The 10,764-nt window shown below is 52.0% G+C and overlaps 1 long non-coding RNA gene across 1 annotated transcript; it reads right to left on the bottom strand.

Annotated features, from left to right (window-relative positions):
- Positions 1–528: 528 nt before the first annotated feature.
- LOC104915330 lies at positions 529–10,638 on the bottom strand. Its single transcript, XR_004162242.1, has 3 exons — positions 5,356–10,638; positions 4,106–4,362; positions 529–2,818 (listed from the first exon to the last, which is right to left on the bottom strand). It is a non-coding gene; the product is annotated as an uncharacterized LOC104915330 (long non-coding RNA).
- Between the last annotated feature and the right edge of the window lie 126 nt (positions 10,639–10,764).

The following is a 10,764-nucleotide window of genomic DNA, read 5'->3' as shown; positions in this document are numbered from 1 at the left end:
CAGAATGTCAAGCAGGTGGTCTGAGCGCTTGCTTCTAGTGTTGCCATTGAAGCTGTCTACAGACGTGCCTTGAAAGAGTGGACAGATGGGAACTGGGAAACTAGGAAACCTGAAAACGGTTTTCAGCACGCAGACACTAGTGGAGCGGGAAACTGCCGCCTTGTTTCTTTTCCGACACAAATGCTATGTCAAAGCTGGGGCTGCTGCTTGTTTCACCATTCGGGACCAGCCTGTGGTATCCAACTCTTGTCTCTGCATAAGCTGTGCTCCTTCTTTTGGTGAAATGCTTTTGGTTCAGCCTAGCCCTGAAATTGTCCTTGGGGGCCTTTTCTACAAGCACTCATGTTTACACAGAACTCAGTTTTCACCTGTACTAGGTGTTTTTTCCCTTCCTGCAGCAACACTCAAAGCAGTGCTGTGCATGACTGCAAGAAATAGCTGCAGAGGAAGCACCAATGCTGTTTCCTTGCTGTTGCTGTTTGCTTGCAGGAATGAAGGAGAGTCCCAGCGTGCAGCTTTTCCCCTGGATGTTACTTATGTACCAGACTGTTCACAGGTCTCCCACAGATGGTTTTGCTTTTGCATTTTTATCATTTATATGCCAATGGATGTATAGCCCAATGTTCCTATTTTACTGCTGATGTCAAATAAAGTATTTTCAGTTATGATGTTTGGCAGTATTACTCTATGAAAGGGGCTTCTCCCGGTGCTCTCGCTGTCTGGGTGGGCTCAGGAGTGATGCAGGGCTGGGGAAGCTGCTGTGAGGCCTCACCTTGCTGCCTCGTGCATCAATGGCAAAGGCAAGAGGTGTGGGGGGAAACAAGTGCAGCAAAGTGCTGTGTTTTACCCGTTTCAAGCATAAAACATAGACTTTCCCCTTGCATGCGCACAACCCAGATGCTGGAAATGCACACTGTGCACTCTTCTTCAGGGCCGGGCTGTTTTACAGAGTTTGGTCTGAGCACAGATCTGAGGGGATAAGCTGGATGAAATGGGAGGCAAGAGCTTTGTCCTCACCTGGACAAAGTCCCAAGGGCTATGGCATGGCTCCCAGTACCTAAAGGAAGCTCATAAACAGGAGAGTATTTCTATAGTCTGATAGTGGTAGGACAAAGGGGAATGGTTTTAAACTGAACGAGGGGAAACTCAGGTTAGATGTTAAGAAGAAATTCTTCTCTCAGAGGATGGTGAGGCACCAGCATAGACTGCCCATAGAAATGTGGGTGCCCCATCCCTGGAGGTGCTCAAGGCCGGGTTGGCTGGGCCCTGAGCAGCCTGGTCTGGGGGGACAACCAGCCCATGGTAGGGGGTTGGAACTGGGTGGGCTTTAAGGTCCCTTCCCACCCTAGACGTTCTATAACTTCAGATCCTGTCCAGCTTCCAGCATGGTCCCTTTCCATGGAAATACTGCAAAACACTGAGCACGCTCCTGTCACAGCCTCTGATGAAGAAGCCCCTGCTTTTTTGGGGGGGGTAGTCCAGAGGGCAGCAGGGGGACCCTGCAATCCGCTAGGGTTCTCTTGCAATTCCTCGTAGAAGGGAAGCTTGCAGTGCATTTCCTGCACCAAGGTAAAGGAAGCGTGATCCTGGGAGCAGATGTCCACTAATCCAAGCACCAGACATCCGAGCATCCACGTCAGCAAGGAGGCTGAAATGCTGCTCTAATCAGAGGTGAGGCACGGTATTGTCAGACTTGTTTTCCCTCCTTTTAGAGAAAAACAAGATGGGATTACTGCCTTAATCAAATAAAGGGAACGGTGTTCCTGTTACATAATCAGCTTCCCTCTGCATATTTTTGATTTAACATCGCTTGATGGCTTGGTAAGACCGAGAAACAAGGAACTGCGCTGATAAAGTGGTTTGCTGACCTTTTGGAAAGCAGCTGTTGTGGAACCTGCGTGGAGGTCGCAGATGGCAGAGAGCTGGTGGCACACCAAATAATGGCTCCCTGTTACGGGAGGCTCCAGACCTGAATAAATCACTGCAGCCTGATGAAATTAACTTTAATAAATAAATGACAGAAGTGCAGCCGGGGGCCAATAACGCCAGATGTGAGCTCAGCCCTAGGGAGCTGAGACTGAAGTGCATCTGTGGGCAGCACCAAGAGCCCTTTGTGCTGCAGCTGATGGGGATAAGGCAAGCCCAGATGCCATCAAAAGGGGAACACACTGCAGACAGAGGGATCTTGCTTCTGCACACACCCAGCTGCCATAAACCAAGGAAAGGAGCAGCCAAACCGGGTGCAGGCATCTGGTTTTTGCAAACCAGTTCTTCCTGAACTCCCTGCCCTGAGCCGCTCCACCCCTTCTCTCAGGCTGGGAGGAGGGGAGCAGACCCCCGGTCAGGGTGTTTTCCACGGGACACCGACATCACAGCAGTGCCGTGTGGTTGGAGGGATGCCGAGCAGAACTGGTCCTGGGGAGAGGACCCTCAGCAGCCCGGGGCAAAGGGAGACAGCAGAGCAGCCCCTCTGTGCTGCCGCTTCCCCAGCCGGACCCTCAGCTCTGGCTCCAGGCGATCCTTGTCCCAGACCAGCCTGAGCCAGAGCCTGTTCAGCTATCAGGTCCTTATCTCTGTTGTGATTATTTCTTCCCCACCCCCTAGCCCCCGCATTCTTCAAATAGCAACATTTGTTTTGGAAATTCCTCTTCTGAGCAGTTTCAGGCCTGAAATCTGGAAGGATGCCGGCGTGAGACAGGGGCAGATGTTGCATGCTCCCCGCACTCATGAATTGCAGCACAGGAACATCCTATGGCAGAGGAACCGAAGCTGGGACAGCTCTTGGGCCACCTCCACATCAGTCTCGCTTCTCTGCAAACTGAGAAGTTTATGAAATTACTGCTGGACAGGGGATGAGCAGGGTGCAGTGCTGCAAGGAACAACGTGGAGTGGGTGTGCAGCCTTAGGGCTGCTCCAGCCATACATCTGGAGGAAGAACCAGACCTCAGAAGAGGTTCATGCCTCGAGAGCAGCTTGCTTCCAGCACACTGTATTTACAGAGCACTTACAGAAGCACTTGGGGATTTCCCCACCGCCAGTAGTGTCATTTCTCATCTACAATGGCTGACAAGGTGGGGCAAGGACTTAGGGGATTAGGTTCAGTCCTGACAGCCTTTAGGTGCGGATCAAAATGTGTGAATCTGCTCCGTCTCAGAAGAAAACATATCCTGTTGCACACGTATCTTGTCTGGGGAAAAGCAGACTGCTTTGAATGCACAGAGGCAGACTGAGCTCACATGGCTGTGGAGTGTCCAGGAGGGCTCCCTGCCCTATGAACCTGGGCATAGTGCATTGCACAGCCCCTGCCATTACGTAGCAAAAAAGTCAGCAGATGGTGCAAAAATGCGTGGAGGATGCTAAGAGGAGCTCTGCCCCGGGGTGAGATTTACCCAGCAGCCTCTATTCTGCAAAGAGGGATCCCCATGTTTGGCTGACTTAATTCCCTCTGCTACTGACTGTCTGCTCTCAGACACTCAGTGTTGCCCCTCTGTGTGCCATGCCCAGAGCAAAGCTGCTGGGTGGGGGTCTGCACACCCCTAGGCATCACAGCCATGCTGACTCATGCCCATAGGTTGTGGAAACTGCAGCCATGACCACTGACATCACGCTGCCACATGTTCACTTCTGCAAACTACGCCAGACCTGGAAATACCAGCTTTGAACTGAGCTCCTTGGTGGAAGACATTGCTTGTTCCCACAGAACAATTGTGTTCTGCTGTCTATGTGAGCTGGTGAGGAAGCCCCATCCTCACTGCTCCCTGTTGGCCCCACAAACCTAATCAGATGAGCCCCAGAGCAACCAGGTCTTACTTGGGAGCCAGATGTGTTGAGCAGGGGATGCACTGGGGCTTCTGAGCTCCCTTCTGATTTATGTGTTTCCACAGTTTGCTGAGTGTGCCCTCAGTGATTGCCTAGGTCTCACAGAGAACAAAAGGAGCTTGCTGTGTGGAAAGTCCCCTCCTCAGTATTCAGGACAGTGATTTGCACAGCTGAGTCACGCCTCCTACTGAAGGATATGGTGAGTAGAGGTAGTGTGTACACAGGCAGTGCGTCACTTGTGTCGCTTCCCTGAGAGGCAGGGAATGTCCAACATGCGCAAACCTACCCGACAGATGACCTCAGAGGACCTTGCTTCAGGCCGGTGGTCTTCCCCAGGGAGACAAATGGCAGGAAACAGCTGATCTCAGATGACAGAACGTTTCATTCTAGGAGGACATGGCCAAGAAAGAGAAGTGGCTCATGCTGGCTACATCAGCCCAGCTCACAGGGTCACCCAGCTTTACAGCCTCAGCATCTGTGGAGTGGGTGGTTAACAGCAGACTGATGTGATCTTGTTTGCTTCTGACCTGTTTGTCAAGTGACCTGCAAAGGTGAGAGTGGAGAGAGAAAAAAAAGGTCACAAAATTTCACTCCCATGGATGAAAGAAGAGGGAAAGTGGTGATGCAGCAGCATGAACCAGAGCTCATCGTGCCTTCATATCACTCCTGCCTGAAAACACCGGAGATGGCAGAGACCCTTTCATGTCCTGTTTTGAGGACAGAGTCAGTGACGAGCACTCTGACCCTTCACTCTGGGGTGGCCCACGTTAGCAAGTCCCATGTTGGTCTGAAATCACCACGCAGCAGAGAGGGTGGTCAGCCTACCCTATCCATGGGAGCACCTCCCACATTTCCCTCCCTTTTGCTCTCCCATACCATTGTTTCCACTCTGGCGGGAGCTCTCCTCTGCCCCTCTATACCCACAGGAGCCCCATTTCACCCCACTGGGACAAAGACACAGCCCAGACCTCGCAGCGTCCTCTGGACTCAATAAACTACCATGCACAGCAACAGTATTTCTCCCAGCCACATCTCTGTGCTCCAGCTGGGTTCAGGAGCAGCCACTGCACCCTGACTCATCTGAACTTCCTTCCCATCATAGCAGCCCTGCTTTGCATAAATAACAACTAATTCGAGCAAGGCTAGCAAGGACACGGAAGCAGGCCATGTGCCTCCAGCCCTCTGCCTAGTAACCTTTCCCTGAAAACGGTGGAGTTTCTGACACAGCTGACCTCACCACCCTCCTCTGCCCAGGGCTCTTCCTTCTGGGAATCCTGGCTCAGCTCCGCTCCATTCTCACATTGGCTGCTGGAGTGGGTGGTGAGGCCTGGTGTAAGTCATCACTCATGGTGGTGTTCCTGATGTATTCCCAGGTGACTGAAGTCCCCGCAAACAAATGCCCGTTCTTGTTCACTTTGGCACACAAGTATTTATCAGAGCAGCTGTTAATGAGGGTTAGTGGTCTGTGTTTGGGAGAAGAAGAGAAAAATAGAAGAGGAGAAAAGTAGAGGTGGTTCTTGAGTAAGAAAATCTCACCAAACGCCCGGATAGCTCTTGGCTCTGTGAGCAGAGGACTCAGACGCTGCTGGTGCTCTGCTGGTTAAGCTGCACGTCCAAAATTTGTGCCTGGACCTGATTAAACTGAAATCCTCTTCTTACATCTTCTCCAAAGTATTCCATCTGTGGTCATGTGAATGCACTACACAAATGAGACCAAAGAAGAAAAATCTTCCCCTTTCTGGCATTTCTGGATGGAGACTTCCTCTCTCCCTGCTGCACGCTCCTGGGGAAGGCTGCCCTGATGCCCATGATAAGCCTTCCAGGGCTGCACTTTACATCAGCTGGCACAACCAGGAAATGCTTCGCCACTGGCAGAGGCCCATCCAGCTGATGCTAAATCCCCTGCTGTTCGTCCCCAGAGGAACCAGGTGCAGACCCTCCACGTCTCCTCAGGGGTTCCTACAGGAAAAATTCAGGACAAGGTCCTTATCCTAAGACCAGCATCCCACATCTTCTGTGCCCAATTGCCTCCAGCTGCTGTGAGACAAACACAAAAGCCAGAACAAAAGGAGACACTCAATTAATTTGTTTTGGGAATGTTGGTTGGAAAAATAAAACAGAACGGAATTTCTTTGTTAGAATAGGCTGCGCCTTCTCCTGTGAGCAGCTTCCATGTGGCTGCTGGTTGCACATGAGTAAGTGATTATCCTGTTTCAGACAACATCCCGGAAACAGAAAAAACACCAGACATAACAGCACTGCAATGCTGTAACAAATCCAATTTCTAACTCCTGCTGTCGGAGTTTCAGCACTGCTGGAGCAAGGACACAAAACGGGCAGAGCTGTAGCAATCCACCTTCAAGGGAAAGAAGTAACTCCTGCTGATGTTCTACTCCATAGATGGCCACTGCACCAGGAGGGCTGCACCAGCACTGCAGCTGCTCTGCTCTGCGCCAGCCCCACCAGTGCCTGACCAGAGAGGAGGTGATGCCAAGCAGCTCCCATCTCAGCTAAGAAGAGAGGAGGTTGTGCTGCCTGTGCCACCCCAGTTCTGGCCATGCACATGTGCTGGGAGCAGCAGTCCCCGAGGGAGCGAGGAGACGGGGTGTCTGCACTGTGCACCTCATGGTCCCTGGCAAAGGAAGGATTTTATTAAAAGCAATAGAGACAGAAATACTCAGTTCTAGTGTAGAGAAGTGGATGGGAGCCAGAATTTTCATGTCCAGGCCCCTTGTGATGCTTATAAATAATCACTTCCATGACAAGTCACACTTGCAACAGCAGTATTTGCCCTGAGACCAATGCTGCCAGCAGCTCGGGCAAGGAACTGAAAAGCAAGAAGGCTAAGTCTTTGAGAAATGGTTTGTAGTCATTATGCATTTGCAGTTGTGCACCATGAAGTCAGCCTGTAACTGATGAATATCCTCACTGCATGCTTCCTAGGCTCTCCTTGGCACACGCATCGCATTGGAGACAGAGAAGTGTTCCTTGGAAGCCAGCAGTGGTTCTTGGGGACCATCTCCAGGCCCTGTGCTGGCCTATGGATGATGGAGGTGAAGCTGTGACCCCAGACTCAGCCACCGAGCCCAGGTGCCCCACAGTGTTTGAGATCTGGCAGCAGCCCAGACAATTCTTGGGATGCCATCAGCACCTGTTCTCAGTCTGCTGGAGAGCGAGGCCTTGCAGGCTGGTAGCTGAAGGAAGACAGCTAAAGAACACGGCTGCCATAACAGCTTCTCTCTCCTGGCCAGGGCAGAGCACTAGAGCAACAGCCCTCCTCTCAGGCAGAGAGACAGGACTCTCATGTCCCAGGTACCGAGGAGAACATCTCACCTCTGCCATCTGTATATCCAGAGATCTTTAAGCCAAAGAGAAGGAGACGCAACACTTTCTCACACCTTGGCCACCCTCCCACCAGCCTGACCCCATATTGCAGCTGCACCGTATGGGGACTGGCCTCAAGCGTGGGCAACTGAGTCCATGGAGCTGGGAGAGACCGTGGAGCCTGTTGGCACAGCGAGGGCCCTGACAGCAAGGCCCAGGCTCTGACAGCAGGGCCCAGGAGCAGATCTGTTCTTGTGACAGTTCTCAGGCTTTGGCCAACCTCTGAGATTTCATCTACAGCCAGTGCTCCTGTGCAGTGCTTTGGGGGCATCCTCTGGGGGAGGAGGTAGTGCAGGCATGCCACATTGCCACTGTTATGATAAATCTGTCACCTGCTCTAGCACATCTGGCAAGAGGATGCTTTCAGTGAGCCCCAGGACCTTGCATGACCATTGGTGATCATCACCCAGAGATGCTAAAGGTGACAGCACATCAGAGGCCAGAGCACAAAAGCACCTGAAATCTGGTCTGTGGCTCTGCAATTCAAGAGGGACATGGGGAAATGGAAGAGGAGCAGGAAAATATCTGCCAGGGCAGGAAGAACCCCATGAGGAGACATGGAGGGTCTGCACTTGATCTGAAGTTATAGAACGTCTAGGGTGGGAAGGGACCTTAAAGCCCACCCAGTTCCAACCCCCTACCATGGGCTGGTTGTCCCCCCAGACCAGGCTGCTCAGGGCCCAGCCAACCCGGCCTTGAGCACCTCCAGGGATGGGGCACCCACATTTCTATGGGCAGTCTATGCTGGTGCCTCACCATCCTCTGAGAGAAGAATTTCTTCTTAACATCTAACCTGAGTTTCCCCTCGTTCAGTTTAAAACCATTCCCCTTTGTCCTACCACTATCAGACTATAGAAATACTCTCCTCCTGTTTATGAGCTTCCTTTAGGTACTGGGAGCCATGCCATAGCCCTTGGGACTTTGTCCAGGTGAGGACAAAGCTCTTGCCTCCCATTTCATCCAGCTTATCCCCTCAGATCTGTGCTCAGACCAAACTCTGTAAAACAGCCCGGCCCTGAAGAAGAGTGCACAGTGTGCATTTCCAGCATCTGGGTTGTGTGCATGCAAGGGGAAAGTCTATGTTTTATGCTTGAAACGGGTAAAACACAGCACTTTGCTGCACTTGTTTCCCCCCCACTTCTTGCCTTTGCCGTTGATGCACGAGGCAGCAAGGTGAGGCCTCACAGCAGCTTCCCCAGCCCTGCATCACTCCTGAGCCCACCCAGACAGCGAGAGCACCGGGAGAAGCCGCTTTCATAGAGTAATACTGCCAAACATAATAACTGAAAATACTTTATTTGACATCAGCAGCAAAATAGGAACATTGGGCTATACATCCATTGGCATATAAATGATAAAAATGCAAAAGCAAAACCATCATCTCCTGATGTAACAGGGAGCAGCAGCCTCAAAGTGCAGCCCTGGAAGGCTTATCGTGGGCATCAGGGCAGCCTTCCCCAGGAGCGTGCAGCAGGGAGAGAGGAGGTCTCCATCCTGGGGGGTGTTTCCAGACACAGCTGTACATCGCCACAGCCAGTCTGACCTGCTTACTGCTGGGGAGAGACCTGCTGAAAGTCAGGGCTGGAGACCTTCAGAAGGCTCTGCTGGGTTCTATGAGACCCAGCACATCGCTATGGGCTCAGCCTGTACGGGTGAAGTGAGCTGGTCTCACACAGCAGTGGCTGTTCTGAGATCCTTTAGTATGTTAGTGAAGTGTAAAACATGGTCAGTGCCCCACAGCTGTGAAATCAGATCACTAAGCAATGTCTACAGCTTCTCACGTTGTGGCAAATACCTATCTTTTTTACACAACGTGGGTGGAAGCTGACCTTGGCAATCGGGCTTGGCTTAGGAGTCTTCTGCAAAGCAAGGAGACCGCTTAGAGGCAGCTTTACTTTTTCTGAATATCCTCCTGGCTTTTCTCCCTTTATCAGGAAGATCTGAACTTCCCAGCACTGGGCACAGTCCCGTGCTAAGGGAACAGCAAGGGGAGAGTCCCAGCCGCATAGTGTAAGAGAAGGAAGGCCGCCAGCTAGGCAGGCACAGCTCTGCCAGGCACAGCTCTGCCTCCTGCCACCTGCCCCTCCTCGGCCACTCCTCGTTATCACACCTTGCTTCGTTTGTAAAGGCATCGGGAGCCCAGCCCAGGATCGTGACCTGGACACATGGCACAGCCTGCAAATAATCAACCCAATTTAACGTCACTAGAGAGTATTGATATTAGCCTCTGGGTATGCAGGAATTAATCTCATGATTCTGCCCTGCACACAGCCCTTAAAAACGAAATGCAACTGTCAGATCAAACTCTGGGAGTAAAAGCTCCATCAGCCTGATTTCTTATTTTGCTTCTAACCTTGGAATAGCTTTATCATGAGTTACATGGTAAAGTCACCCTGACTGGCTGCAAGGTTCAGCTTTGGAAACAGCTGTGAGGTGGACTTCTCCTCCAAACACTTTACAATGAGATGTGATTGCCCACCTATATCATGCTATGCCCAGCTTTTACGTGGCCGTAATAAATGCCTGGCCATCAGTATGCCACAAATCGATCAGGACTTCAGGGATTATGAAGTCAAGGAGCACAGCGGGCATCTCCACAAAAACTGAACAGAGGTTCCGGAGGCTCTGCTGGCTCTGTGCATCCCAGTGCCCCACATTGGTGAACAATTGCATGCATAACTTCTGCAGGTGCTTTTTTCACCACATTTCCCACGTGAAGGCAAGCCTGGGTCTTTGGGAGCAGCAGCATGCACCAGCACTGGCGTGGCCAGATTTCCCAGGCACACAGAAACGCTGTGCATGATGGAGGTGCCCAGTGCTCACCTGATCTGGAACCTTACTATGGCAAGTTTTGGGCCTCATCTCTACAACCTCAACTTCACCTGAAAGGGATGTGAAACGCTCGCTTCAAGGATTGCAGGTGGTCTAGTACTAATGTAACTGCAGAAAATCTCTGACCACACTTGGGCTGTCCTTTCACCTCCCCAAAGGAGAAGTAAGAGTGGCTGCAGCTCTGACCACATCCTGTGAGCTGCCTTCCAGGGAACCAGCAGTTCCCACAGCTCTCCAGGAGTGCTCAGCAGGTGTGGAGGAGAGGCTGGGCGGCTCTCAAGACACCCTGCCCAGCCCCTGCCACACACCCAAGTGCCCACTGGAAGGCTGGGTTCCAACCTACCCTTCCAGATGTCTTACTGTGAGAGCAGCTGCTGCATTTTGGGAGAACAGACCACCACTCAGCCTGACCTCAGCAGGTTAGAGGAACAGAGGCCAGATGCAACCTCATGCAACTCAGCAGGGGCAAAAGCAAAGGTTTGTCCCTGGGGTAGAAGATGTTGCAGTGCAGGCTCTAAAGAGAAGACTATCACAGAATCACAGAATGGCCTGGGTTGGAAGGGACCTCAAGGACCACGAGTCTCCAACCCCCCGCCACACGCAGGGCCACCAACCTCCACATTTCAGAGCAGCCCAGGCTGCCTAGGGCCCCATCCAACCCGGCCTTGAACACCTCCAGGGATGGACGGGGATCCACAGCCTCTCTGGGCAGCTGTTCCAGCACCTCAC

This window comes from Meleagris gallopavo, chromosome Z, assembly GCF_000146605.3.
Source record: "Meleagris gallopavo isolate NT-WF06-2002-E0010 breed Aviagen turkey brand Nicholas breeding stock chromosome Z, Turkey_5.1, whole genome shotgun sequence".
Lineage (NCBI taxonomy): Eukaryota > Metazoa > Chordata > Aves > Galliformes > Phasianidae > Meleagris > Meleagris gallopavo.
The sequence above is the reverse complement of the archived record's forward strand: the minus strand, read 5'-3'. Positions and strand labels throughout refer to the sequence as shown.